The 24,740-nt window shown below is 33.5% G+C and overlaps 1 pseudogene; it reads left to right on the top strand.

Moving 5' to 3' along the window:
- Positions 1-2,536: 2,536 nt before the first annotated feature.
- LOC129516480 (heterogeneous nuclear ribonucleoprotein A1-like) overlaps positions 2,537-24,740 on the top strand; it is a 112,520-nt pseudogene continuing 90,316 nt past the window's right edge.

Genomic DNA, 24,740 nt, shown 5'->3' with positions numbered 1-24,740 from the left:
GTAATGTCACTTAAGGACTTTGGGCGATTATGATGTATCAATGTAGGTTCATCAATCTTAACAAATGTACCACTCTGGTGGGGATGTGGAAAATGGGGAAAGCCATGTATGTCTGGGGCCAGGAGGTTTATAGAAAATTTCTGTACCTTCCTTCCTGTCAATTCTTTAAAACTGCTCAAAAAATCAATCAATAAATAAATAAATCGATAAATAAGTCTTAAACAACAACAACAAAAAAGGAAATTCATTACCTGCCTCTGCCTAGTCCTAGTATCAAGCTTATTCTTAATAACAACCTAACTAGTGTGATTTTATGTATTATTAATTTGCCCCAAACAGAACTGTACTATATTAAATAAAACACTTTTTCTGTGAGTGTTCCAGGAACAGTATTAGAAATATCAAGTACTAGTCATGGTGAGAATTAACCACATCCTCCACAGAATTCCTAGAAGCTGGTCAAATAACCCAGTTTCAAGATCACTTCCAAAGACCTATGGGGGACTGAAAACAGCATATGTGGGATCTGTTGTCTTACAAGACTGTGACTGAATTTTAAATTCTCACCTTATGTGTTGTGTAACATTGCACAATGATGTTATTGAAGTAAGTGAGGCTTACTTGTAAAATTAAGAGTTAACACAGGGATTGTTGTCAAAATATGCAATACACTTCAATAATTTTCTTCTTCCTTCATAATCTATTTAAACATCGATGATTGATTTACCATTTAAGAAACTGAGAACTCTGGCAGGGAATCAAATAACCATGCCATGATTGATACTTACTTTGTATTGTGTTTCAGTCTCTCCTATTATGATTCTGGTTAATTAATGTTATAATATTGGCTGTTTCAAGTGACTGAATTGAATGAAACTCTTTCCTATGAGGAAATTCTCTAATGTACTCAGATTATCTGATGTCACCCTAAAAAATATGAACTCTCTTTTCACTTCTGGTGTCTGAGAATAGTCTTAAAATTAACTACTAATACACACAAGCACACACACACACTCACACACACACACACTCCTCACTCTGCCCCAGGCTGGCCTGCAAGTCCATGTCTATACTTTCATGAATGTCACCTTCATATGCTCAGGAAATGCATAAAATCCATATTAGTATGACCTGCATTAGAGTGGATTAAAAGACCAAGAAGTTGCTCTTCACTTGTTTTCTGCAGAAGAAAGAACAAGATGAAATATATTTCACAAGACCATGACCACAGAGATTTTTAGTCTATAAGAAAACAGAAAGTCTCAACTCCTCAGAAGTAATCTGAAATGGGACACACTTTTCAAAATATCACATGGAAAGTGTTAGAAATTTTGAAAATAGTGGAAACTGATAGGGTCTAGTCTCCTGTTAAAATGAGCAATGCATATTCCTCAGTCTACAAAGAAGAATAAAATAGATCATTATCAGTCAAAACCTAAAGTCTGTAGTGCTATCAGCCTAGAAGAAAAAACAAAATATATTATGCTGTTACTATGGGAACACATTCCTCTTGGGCATGAGGGACTTTTTAAAACAAAAATGCAACTTGAACTACTAATATATGAACAACTATATTTTTTTTGCAAAGGAAAGGAGAATATGTAGATATAGGTATCTTCTGAAGGAATTTTTTTTCAGTTTGGATTTTATAAGTGTTGCAACTTAAAGCCCTGAGACTTATCAATTACAGTCAAGAAACTGAGCCACTTCAGGCAGTTAGTAGATAATTTTCTTATATAAAAGAGAAATGTCAGTTTCAGAATACTTATTACGTAAGTCATTCACAAAAACTGTTCTTTAGAAACCACATTTACACTCTCACTAGGATAATATATCTCCAAATGTTATTAGAATTTCTCTCTTTAAAACACACAAGAATGGAAATGCAAGCCAGTAAATGTGAGATAATATCTGAAAAACATATAATTGATTAAAGGCTAATATCCAAAATGTATATGAAGATTGTGTAAATCAAGAAAGACAACATAACTGAAAAATAGGCAAGAGACTTCAAGAGATACTTAGTCAAAAATATATGCAAAAAGGTGCTCAATTATATTAGCAATCATGCAAAAACGCGTTCAGAAAGAACAATTAAACATAGCTACACACTCACTTAAGTAGTTACAAGGAAAAGACTAGCAAAACCAAATGTTGGTGAAGACATAGATCTACAAGAACTCTCATACAGTCAATGGGAGTCAAAATCAGAGTTGTAAATTCTAGGAATATTATGGCCAAGTTGAACATGTTTCTACCCAATGGAAATGTGTGTAAACATTCATCAAAAATATGAATGAGAATTCTAATTAAAACGTTATTAATAATAATTACCAGAAATGAAAAATAACCCAAATTTTCAGCAATGATAGAATGGATAAATAGTGGTATTTGTGCTGTAGAATATTATACATCAAAGTAAACCAGCTAACTACAGATATAAACAACATAAATGAGATAATGCTTAATCAATGAAGCCAAATTCAAAAGAATATATATCACATGATTCTTCTATATATAATTTTAAATCGTGCAAATGTATTATGGATTTAGAAGACAACACAAGGTTACTTTGGAAAAAATGAAAGTGGTGTTGGGAGGAGACATGGGGGAGGCTTCTGAGGTGCAGGTAATATTATAATCCAGGATCTAGATGAGGTTTATAAAGGGTCGATTTATAAAAATGCATTGAGAGATATGTTTATGATATCTGTATTTTTCTGCGTATAAGTTTTAAAGTTTTAAAATACTAATTAGAAAGAAATTCAAAACCTCTGGAAAGAACATGTATGATCACTTTGTTCATTTCTCTCCTTGCAAGAAAGAATACAATCAAGAAAATAATATTCTTTGGCTACTGCATACCCTGCAAATAAAAGGATGGGCATTAAAAATTTCCTTCAAATATCATCTACAATGATAATAGTGTAATAATGGATAGGTTCTAAATCAAAATACTTGTACATTGTTCTGAACTTCACTTTTCTTCCTAGATTAACCTATGCATGGCACGAGAAGAAACAAACATTAAATGTATGTTTTTAACAGCTTGGCAAGAACTGGCTCTTCTATCAAAATTTAGTGCCCTCTCAGATACCACTAGTGACTTTATATTTTGAGATGCTGTAGTACATAATAGTTGAAAACGTGGGGTTTTCAGTCAGAAAAGGAAGACTCAACCTCAAGCCTGGTTCAGGTCTTAACAATAGTGTGACCTTGGCCAGGTTGCTTTACCACCATTTGCCTCATATTTTTACTGGCAAAGAAATCATTGTACCAGGACTAATCCTGTATGATTCCTCTGTGATCAGTGTAATAATACAAATAAAACACAGCTCAATCTCAAGATTCATGGCACACGGAAAATGATCAATAAATATGATTATACTAATTTACAATAAAAATATATCACTTAAGAAACACATTAAATATCTGTGGAAATCTACTTATCTCACAATTTATATACGACACTATATGTTCTCTCTTGAGTAGCTCAAATATTTTAGGTTCCAATTTCTTTGGGATTCTGTTGCTGTTTTGAAGATTCCAATGTATTAAATTTCTTTTTCATTAAACGTACTGAGTGACTCGGTAATCGGTACCAAATATGGTGGCAAATAGCTCACCCTCAAGGATAAGAGGAGGAGGGCTCTCTGACCTGCTGTAGGCTTAAAGGCAATGAGGATCAGACTAACATTAGAGAATGGACTGTAGTAATCTCTGGCACATAATGTCAAAACTGTCATTTAAATCATTACCTGTGGTTTTTCTGGAATAAAATGCCTGCAGAAGGGAAGGCACAGCTATAGAGGACCAAGCACTGGTAAACAGAACACTTGCACTCGCCATGCAAAAGACAAGGGTTCTGAAGCCCTTGCTTCTCACAGCACTGAAAAATCAAAGAGAGAAAACAACAGGCTTTTTTCAATTTGATGCTCAAGGTAAGGTACAGAAAGAAAAGCATGAAGTTTCTTACTGTCATAAAAATATAGCAAATTTAAAATATATATATATATGTCATATATTATATATTATCAGATTGCCAAAAATCATATGATGAATTTGTTACCAGTGCACAATAAATTGTTATGTAGGTTGAATTCACAGACTTCCCAGATTGCTTTGGTAAAGTTACTCGTTGGAAAAAAAAAAAGTCCCTGAAAGTTGTAATGATGACATTTAAGTATTCCAAGGACCACAAACTCCACATTCCACTGAGCCCTTCTAGTCAGGAAAGATAGTTCCTCCTTCCACTGTCTGATGAAATCTGTCTTGCATTAATTGGAAGTCCATTAAGACCTTAATTTAGGTACTTATCTTTCAAGTGCCTGTCAATTTTCTTCATTCCTACCACTCGGCGATGAGTCTTGATCTATAATTATATTCCAACACCAGCCTATCCCAGGGTGCCAGTTAAGAAGTTGAACCTGGGATGTCAAAAGTGTTCTATGGTTTTCAAATTCATATAATCAGACCATGGGTAATTTGTGAAAGAGTTTGCTAAACTAAAAGGGGAGGAAAAATATGTTATGTTCAAAGCATTACTTCTAGCAACTAGCAATGTCTTCTCTCTCTCTCTCTCTCTCTCTCTCTCTCTCTCTCTCTCGTCTTTCAGCTAAATCTCTGAAACAGATTTAGTGGTCATATACTCAGCATGAGATTACAGTACTGGACATTTCTGGATGAAGTCAAATATTGTTGTGTCCATTACAATATCCACTTCCTGTTTTAATGTTTTAATAAGTGAATTTAATGTTAAAATGTTTTAATAAGTGAATTAAATAAAATATATTAGTAAAATATTTTAAATCTTTTTTTAATATGGCTACTACAGAGTTTAAAATTATATATATAGCTAACACTAAATATACAGTTGATACTATATTTCCAGAAAAAAAGAAACTAAAGAATTAGAGATATTGTGGTTTTGAAGCCATTTTGTCATGTATGTTTGGCAAACTAACTATTAACTAACAGGACCCAGGAGTGTTTGCTAATACTGGGCAATTTATTTGTAAAAAGAGGGCCAACATCCTAGAAAAAAAAGCGCAAAAAGATGTACTTTGGAATGCCCTGGTAGAGGTGGGTAGTTGTAGCCAATGAAATAGCCCTGAGTTCTCAGTGGGAATGAACATCTCCAGCTCTTACACATTATTGTCTAGCCCTTCCTGGGATGGACAATGAGAGTCACTGATTGTGGGCTATGGTTTAGGATGCAGCATTGGTTCTAAATCAGTCACTGACAAATAATTCTGTTTCTTCTATATGAATGACATTTAGTTCAGGTATCGAAAAGTAGATGTAAGAGAGACATAAACATTTTGTTTCCTATTTACAGGTGTTACTATGTCATGTAGAAATAACTCCATCAGGATTGACCAATTAATTGACCTTAACTTCAACTAGACTGAACTTTACATGGGCTTTTTCCTGACTCTAGGCTCTAAACTCCAATCGCCCTTTTTTTATAGCATTTATTTCAGAAAATTTGTAATTGTTTATTCCTAAATTTTGTCTTTTAAATATAAATCCTTTTTAATAACTCCTGCCAGTTTTACAATCCAGGAATGTCTTTCTCCAGGACCTGGGAACCATCTCTTTGAAATGCAATTATCGAAGGAGATAGAGCCCCTTGTATTTCAGTCTGTGGGCATGTAGGAGCCGAACTATGACAGACCAAGTTGTAAAAACTGCCATGAAAATAGCAGATTTACTTTACCTTTGAGTAAAGCCAGTTAGCAAATGCAAATGGCTTATGATTCCTCCTCCTTCAGCTCAAATTAAAATCTCTCTCTCTCTCTCTTTTTTTTTTTTAATTGAATGGGGTTAAGCTCAGGATGAATTCTGGTTTCCCTCCCCTATTGCAATAGTTTTGAATAAAATCTGTCTTGCTTTTTTAGCTTTGTTCAATACAATTTTTCCTTTGACAGGGTAGTTAACAATGCTTCAATTGATCTAGAAATTTAGATTGATTCTTGGCCATTTTAGTATTTTTTTATTAAATATTTTATTTATTTATTCATGAGATACACAGAGGCAGAGACACAGACAAAAGGAAAAGCAGTTTTCCAGTAGGGAGCCCATTGTGAGACTCCATCCCACCACCCTGGGATCACTACCTGAGCTGAAGGTAGATGCTTAAACGCTGAGCCATCCAGGCACGCCTGCTATTTTAGTCTTATGAGATCATAATACTCATAATAGGCAATAAGAGAAGTATGATGTAGACTAAAGCAGTGATTTTTCTTACTCAAATTTGCTGCATTGTGCATATGAGGAAGATTTTTGCAAGGAACCCATGGTGTGCTCTGCTCTGCTTCATAATACTACTATTCCTGTCACAATGTTAATGAAAATTTACAGCAACTTCATGGAAGCAAGGCTGTTGAAGGCTAAGATTACCTGAGAATGAAGATTTGAGCCATGTTGCAAATGATGAAACAGTGACCACCTAAGCCACATCGAGGTAATTAACTAGAATAGCTGAGGACAAAAGGAAGCTAAGAACAGAAAAAAGTAAAAGTGAGAAGAGTAATGGAGGAAGGTTTTAGCTCATTTTAACTGCAGTCTAGTGACAAGATAAAGAAACAAGGGCAGTATTAGCTATCCAAATTTTCTCACTCACTCAGATTCACATTCATCCTTCCATATTCTACAGTTAGTTTCCAGTTAAGATCTACCTATAGGAGACATTTATGGAGATTGAAAGAAAAAGAGAGAAATCATGTTTTGTTTCTTGCTTCTTGCCTGATAAGGAGCCATGTGCTTATAAAAAGCAGGAACTGAAAGCACACAATAAACACAATCTTACAATCATGAACCTATCTCAAAAATAGACATATTAATATCCTTAATAAGATGCTACTAAAATTAAATACAGTAACCAAGTGAGTAATTAATAAAATCTGATAACATAGACTTGTGCAAAATATCCAGTCATGTCATGATAATAAAAGGTCTGTGATTTTTAATATAACCCATTACATTAAAAGATAAGCAGGAGATATTTTATTATGTAAAAATGTGATGCAAAATTGCTCTTTAGGGAATAAAATAATACTGTTTGCAGGAAAATAATTTTTAAATGATTTGGGATACAATATGAAATGTCAAAAGACTGGCTATGTATAGAACCACAAGGGAGGGGGAAAGACGGACAGTCTTGAAGTTCTGAAGAAAGCCTGGGTGGGAATGTCAGTCAGCATCAGTCAGCACAATGGAAAGATGGGCTTACAAACCAGAGAAAATAAAGATGTTCCTCAGGAATTCTTCCAAACTCTGGACTCTCATATACCTGAAATGATTCAAAAGCCAAGAATGTCTAATATAGGATAAATTTTTATAATATTTACGATTCCAGTATGTGTTTTAGTACACATTTTCAACATTTTATTGAGGTAAAAATGAAGTGTATATCAAATATGCTTTGCTGCCAAGATAAAAATCACCTGGAGTCTGGGATCCCACTCTGTGACTTGTGATTATCCCAACACTGCTTCTTCTCCAGAGATTATATATAATACATCAGAAACTGGCAACCTTTTTGGAAAGCGCAATGTTGGGAAAGGGGAGGAAAGTTTTAAATTGTGGTTCAACATACAGCAGTAGAGGACTCTTGTTCCTGAAGGCAAATAGAAGAAAGAGATTGATGAATAGTTTCTGGGCCTGACAATGATAGTTAAATGTTGTTTCAAGGTTGCCAATGGCTCAGAGTCCTGGAAGATTGTCTCATAAAAGTCAAATGGGTCTTCTCTACTGTGGGAAGACATAAGTCAATTTTTTATTATGAACCAACACTTAATGAGAAAATTTTAGTATTAAGGACAGAGCAGTCTTATTGAACAAATGGACTCTTTTATACCACAATTCTGGGAGAAGAACATTTAGCTTGAGTTCTTAAGAAAGAGAAGCATCTTGCTGCTGATGAGAAGAAGAAAAAATATGTATTACAATTCAGAGATGGGAGAAAATAGGCTTATTTGAGGTTCTAGAAAACAACCTGTATGTTGAATGCTTGGTGACCAAGAGGAAGTTCGGGGCAAAGTTGCAAAGGTAGGCAGGGGCTTGATCATATCAGCTTTGGAGTTTAGGTTTTGTTCAAGATATAATGGGAAACCACTGAAGGATTTTGAATAAAGCAGCTGCTACTGTTAATACAAGAAGGTGGGGGATGAGGAGCCAGAAGCTCAATAGATAAAAGTAGTGATCCCAAGAAGACTGCAAAGCCAGTGGTATTGGTCTCAGAGAAGCAGACATGTTCATAGGGTGGTGGGGGCAGCTTTAAGTAGTGATAAGGTTGTGAAAGGACAGGGAAGTTTACATGTAACAAAGTGTCATACCACAGTTGTTATTGTCAATTTTTAATTGACCACAGTGTCAATTTAAAAAAGTAAAAATTTCAAAATAAAAACTCAGGTAAAGCAGCAACCAATGGAATCCTGTTTCCAAATGCATAGAAATATCATGAATAAATCCTCCTTTTAATCTCATTCTGCCAGTTGCTAGGATATGTGGTAATCTTAATTGTTGAGAGACACTCAAAAAACACCCAACCTTTTGTTCCTCTGTCAATATTCTGTAAGAAGGATACTTCACAGATGTGTGTAATGCCACTACCCAAATTAAGAAAAATATGGCTTTTTACTCTTAAAATTTTATACATAAAGTTCAGAGAGATAAGGTGAGTCATGCACAGCCTCACACTGACCTTCTTTTTATCCTTATACAGCTATGGAATAAACTCATATGTAAAGTGATGTTAAAAGGCTTTAGGAAGACTAGAGAGAGACTAGTCTGACTAGGGAAGTGAATGAAGTAAGATTTGAGTCTTACTGCCATTTTGTTCTCTTCAACTAATCTTGCAAATCCATTATCTGGTTCATTTTGTTTTGAATCTGTTATAGCTTTCACATTTCTTATGTAGAATTTCATGATAATGTCTCTGCTTAACCAAATTCCAAATAAGATAGTAGTCTTTCTGCTAAATAAGCATATGCCCCTAAGAAGCATAAATTGTCCTTGGACCACTTTTTTCCTTAAAAGCACTAAATAAAATTTGTAACCAGTTTTAAAAATACCTCTTAAATTGAAAGGAATCTATTTTAATATGTCATTCTGAAAATTACTTTGGAAATGTATTTCCTGACATGGCATCAAGGTAATCCACTATGTGTCCTCAGAAATAAATATGCAATTTAAACAGAATGATTATAACATAACTAATTTCCAGTGGAGACTAAAGCAACAACATGCTAGGAAAAAAAGTCTTAGTTACATGAATCATAAAACAATACCTATTGACACGATTATAAAAGTTGCAGCATTTATGGTAACTCCATTTCAGTTGTAGAAAAAAAACAGAGCTAATGTTAAAATTCATCTCATTTTTACTTGATGAACTGTATCTCCTTTCTTATTGTAAATAACCTGAGTTTAGAAATGAGATATTGATTTATGTTTAATCGAGGATTAATGATTGCTTTAATTAAAACGCTTTAATTAATGTAATTAATTGAGAGTTTTATGGTCTACTAAAAATCCCCATGTTTCAAATCCTGGGCTGCCAAAATTTAATAGAAATGATTTTGTTGTTGTTATTGTTGGAGGACCTTATGCCTGAAGATTCCTTTAATTCTTTGGAGTCCAGATCTGTCCAAAGCTGCTATACCTAAGGGTGTGATTTTAAAAACTCCACTGCAGGCTTGGATTGGTTTTCCAGAGAGTGTTTTATTACTCTACTATCATTTTCTGTGTTGCAATTAGTAGAAGTACTCAGAGGTCCCTTATGAGATATTATATAAATCAAAACAGATGATCAAACATTCTATGGCATCTATTTGCAATCATACCTTAAGACATTTTTTTCATATTTATAATAGATTAAAGCAGATCCATGTCAGGCTATTAGGAAGAATAATTTTCTCATTATATCTCTCTTTAGAAATTTCTAGTAAAAATAAATGATCAGTATATTAAGGAAACCTGAGTGATGTTATGTCATTGTGCTTTATTTTTGTGGTATGTCCTGTTTATGAAAAGGTTTTTGAAATCATTCATTATCGTGCTAATGATTATTTTAAATAGCTGGTTTTATACACATTTTTCAAATCTACATGTGTATTCTCAACTAAATAGGTAGTAATAATATCATCCTTGTTTCTCATTGTGAATATCCAAACATTGAATCCTCCTTTCCAAAAAATTACTCCATTAGAAAAATGCCAGCTCCATCTATAAAATGTCATTTACATCATCTTCATCTATTTCTTGCTGCCACTTTTGACTTCTTGATGATTTATTCTCCCTGAATGAAAACTTTTGTTCCTTACTTAAATTTGTTTCTTTTTTCAAATTATTATTCTGTACCATTATTAGTGATTTTTACACTAAGTAAAATGAATATGATAAATCATCCAAAATCCTGGACTCTGTCTCTCACTGCTATCTACTCTGATTACTATATTCTATAATTATGCATTCAAACCCCTCCACCCCCAAACCTTGTACAAACCATCAACCTCTTCAGTTCTAAACCATCTGTCTTCACCTTTTGGAGCACTATTCATCAGGCATTTTCTGGCTTCAGAACTTCTTGTCATAATTCATTACCCCTCATAAAACTCACTCTCCAGCCAATGTTCTCACATCACTTGTGCATCCTTCACTTCATTTTGCCACATTGAAAACAATTCTGCATCAGTCATAGGATACATCTCTCTATTTTGCATCCAAGACTGAAGATTTGTTAGTAAAACCTATACACATCGTGAGACTGTTTTCTCTTTTATTTCATGAGAAACTCTATTACTTCTTTTTGGTTAAACTTTCCATTTTTTTGTATGAAATTTTTTATACATGCTCTTCTGTCCTATTACCTCTCACTCTCTAATGCTCTATTTGCATCTTAGGACATACTTTCTTTTATAAGAAAGAAAGCTGCAATCTCCTTATCTTCCCACAATCAAATTTATTAGTATTAGTATTAGTTTCCTATTGCTAACAAATTACTGCTAACTGGCTTGAAAAGACACAAGTTTACTCTCTTAAATTCTAGAGGTCAGTTTTCCCAAAGTGTGTCTTAAGCAACTGAAATTAAAGTGCCAGCAGGGCAACATTCTTTCTAGAGGCACTGGGAGAGAACTTGCTTTAAGTCTTTAGAGGTTGCTTGCATGCCCTGGTTAATGGGCATATTCCAACAATGGCATTACTCTGATCTCTGCTTCCATCTTCATATTACCTTCTTTATCCTGACTCTCCTGCCTTGAAGAACCCTGTGGTGACATTTTGGCCCACTAGGATCATCCAGATTAATCACTTCATCTCAAGAATTTTAAATTAGTCATACTTCCAAAATTCCTTTTGATACAGCAGCTAACATATTCACAGGTTTGAGAGATTGGTGCATAGGAATTTAGTGGGGACATCATTCATTTTACCATACCTATGATCTTATCTACATGTTCACCCATTCTCTTTCTTCTCTTCTCTTCTAAGAGAAAAATATGTCCCTTCATTTATTGAAAAAAAAAAAAAAGAAAGTCACTCCACTTGTATTCTGTTCTTTGAATCTCCATTTCCTTGAGGTTTCAGAAGAGCATTACTCCTTCAATCTCTCTCAATTTCCTTATAACACCAATCACGATCTTATCGAAAATTAGTCCACCATTCACAATATTGGGTATAAAAATAACCATCCCCCCCCACAGAAAGCCAACACCTATAAACAAACTTACTCACATACCTCACATCAACTACAGCTTCTATAATATATTCGCATGCATTCCTTTTATTTTTATTTTTTCCTTAAATCTTAGTCATTCGGTCTTCTGGTAGGTTTGGTGACTTCTTTACTAAATACCAGCCATTTGATATGAAAATATGTAGTTAGTTTATTGTTGTATCAGTCTTGTTGAGGTTATTTTTATTCAAAGGTGATTTTTTTTAAGTCTCCACTCTTTAACTCACCTCAAACTGGCTTATGTCTCCCACTTTTCTGTTGATACTCTTAATGTTATCATCAACCAAAGCTGCCATTTAGTTCATGGTATTCAACTAACATAAACTAAGTTATGTCATCTTACTTAACCAATTAAGAGGAAATTGGCTTTGTTTGATTTTTAAGATAGAACTTCCTACTACTTCCTACTCCTAGCCAATTAGGAAGATATCAGATTTCTTTGATTTTAAGACAGTACTTTCTACTTGTTTCCTTTTTTTTTTTAAGATTTTATATTGATTTATTCATGAGAGACACAGAGAGAGACAGAGACATAAGTAGAAGGAGAAGCAGGCTCCCTCTAAGGAGCCTGATATGGGACTCAGTCCCAGGACCCTGGGATCAGGACCTGAGCCAAAGGCAGATGCTTAACCACTGAACCACCCAGGCACCCCTATTTGTTTCCATTTGAACTCACTGTCCACTTAATCTTAACTCCCTGTTCCAACTACCTTCTTTTCTGTTTGATCCTAAATCATTCTCTAGTCATTCTCTAATGTTTTGCTAATAGCTTTGTTCTACGCCTACAACCCTTCTCCAGGCAAAATCATCCAAACCCAGGGCGGAGGTCTTCCAATTATAGTCCCTATTTTATCAAGATTTTTATGTTGTAGTCCTCCACACTTCAACATCAAACTTCTTACTTGGCAACTCTCATCAATGTCCAAAACTTGTAGAGATTATTTTCAAAACGGTTGCAAAGTTTTAAACACTCTCATCATTACTATTTTGTACATGCAAATATATTTTGTCTCCTGGACAATTAGCCTCTATTTGGCCTCTCTTGTCTCATCCTTTCTTCCATCCCAATTCTACCAATAGGCAGTAGTGATCCTTTTAAAATGTAAGCTATGGCATGTCCCTTCTCTGATCAAAATTATCAAATGTCAGGGCATCTGGGTAACTCAGTCTTTAAGCATCTACCTTCGGCTCAGGGCATGATCCTGGGGTTCTAGGATTAAGTCCCACATCAGACCCCCACAGGAAGCCTGCTTCTCCCTCTGTCTATGTCTCTGCCTCCCTCTCTGTGTTTCTCATGAATAAATAAATAAAATATTTAAAAAAAATTATCAAATGTCTTCCTGTCTCAGGCTACACTTAAAGTCCCTACTATAATCTCTAAAGCCAGGCCACACATTATTTGGTGTGCCTCCTAAGCAATCACTATCAGAGTCTTAATGATGGTGTCTTGCATTTTCTTTTTCTTGACACACAGGCCTTATACTTGCTTGCTTCTCTGCAGGGGATGTTCTTCCCCGACATATTTGTAAATTTGTGCAGTTAATTTCTTATCTCTGTTTTACTTTTTTTCTTCTTGTTATCTATCACCTGATCTATTAACTATCAATTTACTGTATGATTCTTCCTGTAGAATGTATAACGTAAAGTCAGTGAGGGTAGGACTTTGCATCCTCAGTGTTCTGGCACCTGCTTAACTCATTTGTTGAGTGAATGAATGTATTCAAATTCCAGACCTTAAGCACTTACTAGCTTTATTACTATTTACATTTTACATGTTAAGCATTTACTTAACATGTATAGCCCTAGTCATTATTACTTCTCAAATATAGATAATCTAAAGCCTAGTATCAAAGGGTTGGAAAAAGGATTATATAAGATAAACTACTCAGCTCAGTTAATATAAAGCATTAGATTTAGTTAAAAATTGTTAGCTTGTATTACATTATCCTATCTTTCTGGCCTCCTACTCCAAACATGCTTAATGCTATCCTTACTTAGCATTACAAAAAGAAATATTCCAATTTCTTATGTGCGATTTTTCTTCCAAAATTAATAAAATTAATACATTCTGGTCTATTAATCTAGCCTTGGGGAATTTAAAATATGAGGATTAAGAATTACACTTGTTGTGATGAGCACTGATTATTGTATGGAAGTGTGGAATCACTATATTGTACACCCAAAACTAATAGTATACTGTACATTAACTAACTGGAATTTAAGTAAAAACTTAAAAAGATTTTTTTTAATTATTGAGGATATTATACATGGTAAAACTCACAGTTTACCCTTCTTTTCTCTCATTAATTCTCTCTCCTTGCCATGCATGTAAAACCTGTAAAACATAGAGCTATATATTCAAAACATATACAAACCTTTTTTTTATTTTTTTTTTAATTTTTATTTATTTATGATAGTCACAGAGAGAGAGAGGCAGAGACACAGGCAGAGGGAGAAGCAGGCTCCATGCACTGGGAGCCCGATGTGGGATTCGATCCCTGGTCTCCAGGATCGCGCCTGGGCCAAAGGCAGGCGCCAAACCGCTGCGCCACCCAGGGATCCCAACATATACAAACCTTAAGAAGAAAGATTTTTATTGATTTTTTAATTCCATGATAGCATAAGGTAACTACATATTTCCATTTTCACCTTCAAAGTTTAAATTATTTCTTTCAAAATGGCCTGTCACCTGAAACTTCCAGATGTCTGACATCTGCTTATGTCTTTTTTAAAGACTGCTTGAAAATGATAGATGAGTAGCAAGTAAGGTAATTCTTCTATTATAATGTACATATTGCACAATGAAGTATTTGAACCGATAGTCCTTTCACTTGACAACTAATTTAATTCATGGCAACATGATGGAGTATAAAGATTGATTGCTTATATCCTAAATTTCAAGGAAAGAAAAATATATGGTCAAATTACATTTTTCATAACAAAAGTAAATAAAGATAACTAGAGATCCATGAAAGAGCAAATAGAAGAAATTATACCTCATGCTGTATAAACATAAAATGAAATCAAGACTTAAAGTAATGTTCACAACTATCTCTATCTCTATTTGTCAAGGGTAGGAAGGTCTATACATTCTAGAGCTGATGAAAACTTACCATTTTATTTAATACCTCCACATTCTTAATTTATTTCTACATACTTTAATATCAGCATGCAATCAGAGTCTTAATTAAAGTATATTCACATACTTTGAAACAGGAAAGATAACTAGTTGATTAGTACAACAGAATATCTGTATTGTCTTAGTCAAATGTACGTATTAGTCAAATGTGTGCCCAAAGAAAGGATTCACTTTTGTATAGCCAGATGTATAACCAGAATGTATAATGTACATTATACATGTATAATGTATAATGTATAATCAGAAACAATGTATAACCAGTATACATGCCCAGTGTATAACCAGAAACCTCATTCAGGCTTCAAAGTTGAAGATTCACCATATAAACTTATTTTGAATGTTTTTCCATAATGTCTACAGGCTATATAATTGTTCTTTTAAGTATAAAATGATGAAATTATTAGCAAAATTATCAATTACTCCAAAAGAATGTTGTTTGTTTAGTAACAGAAAAACTGCAAGTATCATATCACTAGTACCATATCTTATGTATGTAAATATTTCAGACAGTAGATGCTTCCTGTTTCAAACAAAATAATTAATTTCTTGAAGAATTTCTTTAGAAATATTTCCCAAATGTAAATCATCCTGCCGAGTTTCTTCAATTGGATAAATTTTAACTTTTATAATAATTCTATCGTTCTTTGTTTCACATTAGAACTGAGTTTGTTTTGGGAATCCATGCCTTTAGAATATGGTAAAATAAGTTTTCTACATGTGTACTCAAATTTTACATACCTGAGTTTAGTCTCTCCTTGGAATTTGATCCTTGGCCCAAGGAAGACTATAAGACTCTTAGTCTCTACTTACAATTGAATTAGGGACAAATGGGGCTTGGTAGGGCTAGGTAGGGTGCCAAGGAAGCAGGCTCACAAAAATCCCCAAAATACTGAGGTGTAAGGAAACCAGAGATGAGTGAACAAGCCAGACCACCCTGCCCTAAGGTAACCAACAAAATCATCAGACTCTAAAAAGGAAGTAAACTATTAAAGTTGTTATCACTAGTCCTTACTCAATGGTAACACTAGCAATGGATATGTTAAAAGGATTTAGGTTCCCTGATGAGGCTGTCAATAAAAGACCAACCCTACAAGCCCTCAGTGGCAACCCTGGCAGGACCCATTCACTCCTGATAGCTTTCTTTGTATCTTAATAAACTTCTATCCATTTACTCACTTTCTGTTGTTAGCAAGATTCATTCTTCAACTCCATGAGACAAGAACCAAGCTCTCCCATATCACAAAATGATATTTTGAAGAGGCAAAAAAGTACTGCTAGCAAACCTAAACCTTGGCTTTTCTAGAAGAAATCATTTATTAAACTTTCTTTAGCTGTGAGAGAAGAGGAGCACAAAACAGTGAAAGTAGCTTCATTCACAAATATATATATATTAATACTTTTACATATATTTTACCTCTTAAAATATAACTGTCAAGTCAAAGGAAAAACATCTTTTCCACAATTCTTAGGCAATCTTACTACATGTATCAGGAGGACAGACATTAATTCTATTCAAAATAAAATAATTTTCAAAATAGATAACATTTATGATATAGTTTACAATGACTAAGGAATTTCATAGCAAAATTTTATAAATATTTTATAGGAAAAAATAAAACAACTTGTACGTCTTTGCCTATTTTTATAAATAAAACAATTTCTGTGAACCTGACTTTTGATAATTCAGGGCCTGATTATTTGTTTTCAAGGCACTTCTGCTGTTCTGACAGTTTTTGGCAGCATGAATTTTTAGTTGGTTTTGGCTCTAGCCCTTGTGCCTTAGGGTGATAGAATGTGGGTGACTATCCAGCTGCATCAGCAACATCTGGAGCCCACATCCCCACTGAGGAAAAACAGCAGGGCAGGGCCAGCAGAAATGATGCCAGATGTGCTATAATTATTATATTTGCAAAAGACATTGGTTTAATGCACTTCATCACTTTTAACAATTTTTTAAAAATATGGCAAAAATTTGGAGCTTTATTTAGGGTCTTTGGCAATTTTTAAAATCTATATGAATTCACTAGTAAAAGAAAAAAAAAGAACTTTGCTATCAGTATCTACATTTGGAAGAGAAATCTGACAAACAGATAGCAGATTGTTAGATATAATTTAACTCAACGTATGATTCAGAACCACCACTAAGAAGGACTGGTGAGAGGGGCTCCCTGTTCTTTTATATTAAATTAATCATTGTTAATGCCTAAGACCAGAACAGGAGGATGATTTTTAAGATAAAGAACAGAAAGAATCACCCAATTTATAAACAATTCAACAGTACTAGGCACAATCATATAAAGATAAGTTAAAGTGCTAAAGTCCTCATAGAGTCCAGAAGCTAGAAATAGTAAAGTATACATACAGAAGATACTATTAGGCCAACACTGGTTTACAGCTCTCCTTTCTCTACTTTGTTCAAAGTGACAATATGCCCAACTTCAACTAGCAAAACATAAGGGCAAGTTGGTTGGGAAACTTTTGGCAAAACTTTTACTTTCTTACGAAAGTGTGTTGCAACCTTTATCATTTACTTCATCCTAACCAAAGTGTAAATTTGATGCTAAAGATTTTGGCAGTCCTCCTATGACCATGAGGTGATAGACGGAGGGGAAAAAAACCCAAAGGCTAGGATTATAGAGGAGAATAAAAGGAAGAGGACAGATTCTGGATGATTTTGTTGAGCAGAGTAACTGATGCCAGCAACCACCTCCGTCTAGCCTTCTTGTAAAGTGGGAAAATCTCTGTATAGTTTAAGCCCCTCTTAATTAGATTTTTGTTATTTGTAGCTGATAGCTTTTCAAGCTGATAAACAAAATATAAATATCTTGTAATATAAGAGACTAAAGCAATTTATCTAGTTAGTATTAGTATTATGTAAATTAATGAAATAACCAAAAATATATATACATGCTGTATATCTATCTCTTAATCTATCGATCTATCTATAATATATGTAATAGATGTATAAATGTTAAAATATGATACGGATTAGGAGGAATATTTAACCATGTAAGAATAAAGAATGATGAGAGATGCCTCTTTAGATGGGTATTAGCAGAGATTTTTCCAGAAGAACTGAAGCTATAGTCACATGAATGAAAAAAAATATGAACATATTTATTTCTGGATAATTTGAGCCCAATGACACATATTTGTACTTCACGTTGTTTATTTTATTTTTTTTTCCTTCACATTGTTTATACATAAAACAAATATTTGCATTCAGTGATCTTCAGATTCTGTGTCTTCTTAATATTGTTGTGTTTGTAATAAACTATTTTTGACTGGAAAAAATTAATAATACATACGTTATAATATGAGTTTTACTCTATCCAGGTAAATAGAAAAAAAATCATAATTCCCATACTTGGATATACAATGAATTCACTCTTCATTAAATTTTGTCCTTCCTATACTATAATCACATATTCCTTACTTATAAACACTTCTTTAAATCAAGTGATTCAAACAATTTTTTGTCAATAATTCTACATGTAATAATATAAATAATTATAGATTTTTTTAATTGAGTGAATAAACAATGAAAAAAACCACAATGTAATCTGAACCCTACCCTGACTGAATCACAGTTAGTAATAAATTTATTCCCATCTAATGATGCATTTGTAATGTATTATTCTTGAAAATGATCACTGGCTATGCTAATGGTCATAGTAACATACCATTTTGAGGGCTTTCTACAAATTAGGCATTGGGTTTACATGCCCTATATGAATTATGTCAGTGATTCCTCAAAAGCACTCTATTCAATAGATGATATCTTTATTTTCAGTGAGAAAACTAAGGTGTATAAAAAGTAACTGGGATAGGGTTAAAATATACTCATTGTGACTCCGACCCTCACAGCATATCTACATATAGGTCTGCAACATTGCCATAAATTAAGTTGTAACTCAGCATATGGAAAATGTGCATGGAATAGTGACAGAGGGGAATGGTTTTGCTAACTTAAAAAAAATCCTATACAACCATTGATGTTTGTTTTGAGCCACTAGAAAATATCAAATAAATATATGATGAGATACTTAAACATAAGATATGCCAAATTACAGGAATCAAATTTACTTTGTGTGCTCCTTGTGAATTTGGATTCTAGAGTTCACAAAGAGGTGGGGGAGGGGACTAGAGTAGTAGTGTAGAAGCTTCATCCTCGGTTTCACCTAGGGTATCTCAGAGGTTTTATTTGTCATTGGCATAAGAAAGTGCATTATTCATACAATAGCTGTTTTCCAGTTGTCAGTGTCTGGTTTTATTAGCATTATTTTTATAACTAAGCCCCTAATTAACTATGGATGGGCATTTATATTGCACTTTCCCTTTTCCCATTACATACTCAGAGCTCAATACACTGATGAATCAGGCTGAGCCATATTCTCTCCTCCAGTGTAGCAGATGGGGCACATTTTATTCAGAACTCAGGAAAAAAAATTTAAATGATTACAAGAAGAACTATTCCCTAGTTAATGAGGTTATGCTTTCCAATGAAAGCAGGTAAATGCCAAAATCACTCGTAGTAGTTAAAGAAAGGGAATACAATTTCTTTCCTCTCTTTCTTGTCTTTTCAATATGAAAATGAAAATTGGACTCAACATAACATAAGGATCCAGATGTTCTGAGTGTCAGCTTACAGGATAGAAATACCCAAAGACTTAGCAGGGGACAAAAGTTGAGAATAATTGCTTATATCCCCATACAATATATAAGGGCATGAAACAAGGATGCTCTGCATTCATCAGCTATGTTTTGAGACACAGACAAGAGCTAGGCTAGTTAGGAACATCTAGAATTTTGCACATGAAATCCATACAAAAAAAAAAATAAACAACAGATTCTAATTCCTGAGTCTCATCTTCGTGACACATTTTAACACACACACACACACACACACACACACACCCCACCCTAGGTTTTCTATTGTACTAAGTTGCTTCCTAATTCTAGGTTTGCTATTCATTCATTACTTACTTTATCAAGATTGCAATGATAAGACTTCCATACATTTTTTTCCCAAAACTGCTATTAACTCTTCCAAGGGTCTGTGGGATAGGACAGATCTCTAAATCATACTTATGTTTTACCATAATCCAATAAAGATTTGTGAAATACCATTCAAGACCATCACTCTTATTGTGTCATTTCTTTTATTAAAAAAAAAATAGTAGCTTCCAATCACCTAAATGATAAAGCTCCAAAAAACTAAGAATCTTCAAGGTCCTATGATAACCTGGACTCAGATACCATTTCCAGCCTCTTTTCCAACAAAGAATTCCACTATCTTGTACCCTCAATGATTTCAAACATATCGCTGTCCTACAATTCACCCACTCATTCACTTATTCATTGACTCAGTAGCTATTCATGGAGCACCAGCTGTATTCAAGGTATTTTCAAAGAAAAACAGTAAAGATAAAATTTCCTTTTTGGAGCTTGCATTGCTTTCAGAGAAAATAGAAAGGTGATATTATAAATAAGCATATTGTATATTAAAGGGTGAAGAATACTAAGAGTAAAATAAAACTGAGTAAGAACATGGGAGGAGTTCCAAGAATGAGCATTTGAGAAAAATATTTTTCTATTAATATTTAATGCAAGTGGAATTAATGAGCCTATCCCTTCCAGAGCAGAGAGATTACATTTTTAATATGCTGCTTCTCTTCTGCAACAAACACTGAAACCTATGTTTGTCCCTGCAAACTGTTCCCAAATTAGAATACCTTGTTTCCCCAAGGCTGCCTTTTTAGTATTTAAATCCTGATATTTAATGGTATCATCTTAGGCTGTCTTACCAAATTGTCTTTTACTTTCCTTTAGGAAAATCACATAAACCTTGAGCTTCACTGGTCCTTATCAGTGGATGACGTCCACATTTATGTATTTGCCAATATCTCTTCCTAGGCTACCAGCTCATATACCTAACGAGCTACTAGACATTTCCATTTGAATGTCTCAACATCCCAAATAATTTCTAAAACTAAATTTCAATTATCCTATGAAAGTACCACCTTCCCAAAAATATTGTAAATAAGTGCTGAAGTACAATCCAGAACATGTGAAGTCCTTCATCTATTCCTCTTCCTCACAAACCATAGTCAATCCACAAAGTCCAAAGTCTTAGATTTTCTTTGCCATCTCTATGGTGGACCTTCCATGTTCCTCATGCTGGTCTCTGTAAAAAGACTCTGGTCTTCTCTAATCCATTTTACAAATGAAAGCCCAAAACATTTTAAACCGATGATTTTACTCACTTTTTAAACATTTCTAACAGTTTCCCGTTGCTATCTGGATAAAGAAATCATTTCTGCAAAAGTTTTCAGATGCAGTGATGTGATCACTGCCTATATCTCTATCCTGATTTTTTATGAATCTGCTCTTGATCACACTGAACCACCTTTAGCTCCCCCAAAGTTCCATGTTTTATTGACCACACATTCATAAATAATTTCCCTCCTTTCTGTACTGTTTTCATTTTAAGTCAAATCTTTGATAATTAACATTATGCTTTCTAACTTCACTCAAACATCAGGATTTGAGGCAGGAATAAATTTCCCTCAGATGCTTTTTCCTCACCAACCACAACCCATCCAAAATCAGAACATTTTCCTAACTTATTTTTCATAGAAATCCTTTGCCTGCCTTTAGAATGTATCTCAGTCTGGAGCAGTGCACTTATTATTTGTTTTTTCCCAATGCTGGTGTATCCATTAGACAAAAAGTTCCATAGCAGCAAGGACTGTATTTCTTTTTACTCAGTTTTATTCCCAGTATCTAGCAGTATTCCTGGCACATAGTAGGGAATCTCATAATATTTGTTAAATGTATGAGTGGATAAATAGGTCTGTCTCTGTTATTTTATGAAAACAATTTAATACATTTTGTAAAGTTTCCTTAACTTCTTATTGCAAATCTCTGGATTATTTAGGAAGATATAATTTCTATAAAATTGGGATAATTGCATTGTACAAATAAAAAGAAAGAAAAAAGGTTAAAATAGTTTACTCTGGATTGTGTGAGCAATACATAGAATATTGTGACTTCTAAATAATCCTTAAATATTATACTAACCACAGGAATAATTTGCCAGTTAAGTTATTCTTATACATTTTTACCTCTTGATCAACAATGTTTTGAAAAAATATCTTAAAAATAGTAGAATTTTATTGATCGAATTATTATTTATTGTGGCATTCTGTGCAGACTTTTCTTTCTTTAGTCTATATTACTAATGAGTCCTACCTTAGTAATACTAACACAAGAACTTTTAAGTAGAGGTTATGAGGCTTCCGTAACTCTTAGAACCATTGTGATTTTTCTTCAGAGTAACTTCAGAAGTCAAAGGTCCCCAAAAGCAAAGATAGAAGCTATAGATGAACTCAATAGGGAACCATCCACACAGAATGAGTTGAAATGTACCATGGGAGCTGCATTTGAAGATAGACTTTCTGAGTCAGGTTGGAGTACAGTGTTAAATGTCAAACAACTATCCATACAAGCCAAGTTCCCCTACAATTTCAGCAGTATGTATGTTCTCATTACGTAGTCAATTATGCATTCCTCAAAATGATTGAGTCCATTTCTATTATTACCAATCTATTCCAAAAAAAGTATGCTAGTTATGATGAACTTACAACAGAACTTTACGAGGGATCACATTACACCTTTTATATACTCTGTATTGCACATTTCCATATATCTTTTCGGTCTCTGAAATTGTCCAGAATAGAACCATTATTAAAAATTGAAATTCGAGTATTGAATTGGACTGCCTGTTATAGAAACAGGCCCTACATTTCCTTTATAAAAAAATTTGTTCTTGTTATAATTGTTATAAATTGAGTTACTTTTACCTAAGCCATTCCAAATAATAAAAACAGATCCTATCAAAGTATCATATTTCCAATCCAAATAAATATTAATATCCAAGAAGGAAAGGAAGGAAACCATTAAATGCTTTATAAATTACAAGGATGTAATTATTTGGTGGTTCAATTAGCTAATGACAAAAGTTATCTGAGTCCTTAAGAAAGAGTTCCGTATGAATGCAAAGAGTTATAATTTTTATAAGCTAGATAACTCATATTAAGAAAACAATTTCTATGAACTAAATACTATTTTTGAGTTTTAAAATTTTAGCAGTGATAGTATATAATTTTAACATAACTAGGAAAGAAAAAATTAGTTATGCTTATTAGAAAAGTTAGAGATAATATCTTTCTCTTAACAAAAACAATATAGGATAGAAAAGTCATAAAAGCATAATATATTTTAATGCACCTACATTATCATTCTATCCCTGTGTGCCATAACTGTTAAGTCCAATTTCCCAGTGTCAATCATTGATCGTATAAATTGACTTAGAATATAACTGATGTTCTCCTTATATCAGTAAACTTCAATTTATGTTTTAGTTATTAAAAATATATATGCAGCATCTTTGCTTTGATTAGATACTGTATCTGTTTTTACCAAATAAAATTATAGCAAATTTATCTTTTTTTTTGGAATATACTGTATTTATCTGAATTTCTTTTGTTTTAAAGAATATTTGGAAATTTGAAAAGCAAACAAAGCAAAAATTCAGTCTAAGGAAATATCTGTATACTTTACCTTAAATATTTTTGTAAATTATTTTTATAAACACTTACAGAAATGAACTCTTTGTCCTTCTTGGGAGACTTGCTAGTGTTACTGAGAATTTTCTTGAGATGCTTGGGAAGTTTTCTTTAAGCAAATCAGTTCATATTCCACTTGATCATCACTCTTTAAATATGTATGTTACTGTTCCAAACCACCATCATAAATAATCAGATAAAACAAACGTCTTGCTGTTAGTCCCCAGGTTTACAGTCTGGGTATCTCCTTCCATCTGCCTACTACCCATCAAAGGCTCTCACTGCATTTAAACTAAATGCTATTCTTTTGACATGGTCCAAAAGACTGTACCTAATATTCATGGTTAGTTTTATGTATCAACTTAGCTAGGATAGAGTACCCAGTTATTTAATCAAACACTAATTAAGGTATTGCGGTTAACCTAGATGGTTAGCGTCTACAATAAGTTAGCATTAAGTAAAAGTAATTACCTTCACTTATGCGGATAGACCTCATCCAATCAGTTAAAAATCCATAGAAGCAAAAACTGAGATTTCCTGGAGAAGAAATTCTGCCTCACAGCTATAACATCAACTCCTACCTGAATTTCTAGCCTGTGGACCTACCCTACAGATTTAACTCTGCCAGTTTCCATAACTGTAGGAGTCAATTCCTTAAACTCAGTCTCTGTGGGTATGTACACATATCTGCATGTCTATGTATGTTTATATGCATACACACACATGAATATCCTACTGGTTCTGTTTCTCTGGAAAACCTTGACTAATACAATGGTCTACCTGTGTCTTCTCTCCAGTCTCATTTGTCACTACTGTCTCCATTACCCAGTTTACTGTAGGGACAACTAACTTGGATTTAACATTCTTGAATTAGAACTCATTGCTTTTTTTCCCCTCTGGTGTTCAGGTTCCTAATTTGGTCATCATTGTATCATATTTCTCTATGTCTTTTAAAATTCCATTTTTTCCTGAAAACTGTTGCCAAACATCTTATTTCATGTGGAATTTACTTATGACATGGAGTTAAGAGTTTAAGATTTTGTTTTGCTTTCTTAAAATTAAAAATTCTACCTGTCCTTCAGATATATTAGTATTTTCCTTTCAATTACTATAAATATATATTTTACTAAGGTAATTAAAGATAAAAGAATTTAGAAGGAAATTTCATTTGAAAGAAATCTCCTCAAAAATATGATCTATAACCTCAATTGTCTCCCCACCACCTTTTTGTATC

This window comes from Nyctereutes procyonoides, unplaced genomic scaffold (assembly GCF_905146905.1).
Source record: "Nyctereutes procyonoides isolate TBG_1078 unplaced genomic scaffold, NYPRO_anot_genome, whole genome shotgun sequence".
Lineage (NCBI taxonomy): Eukaryota > Metazoa > Chordata > Mammalia > Carnivora > Canidae > Nyctereutes > Nyctereutes procyonoides.
This window is presented reverse-complemented; position numbering and strand designations above follow the sequence as displayed.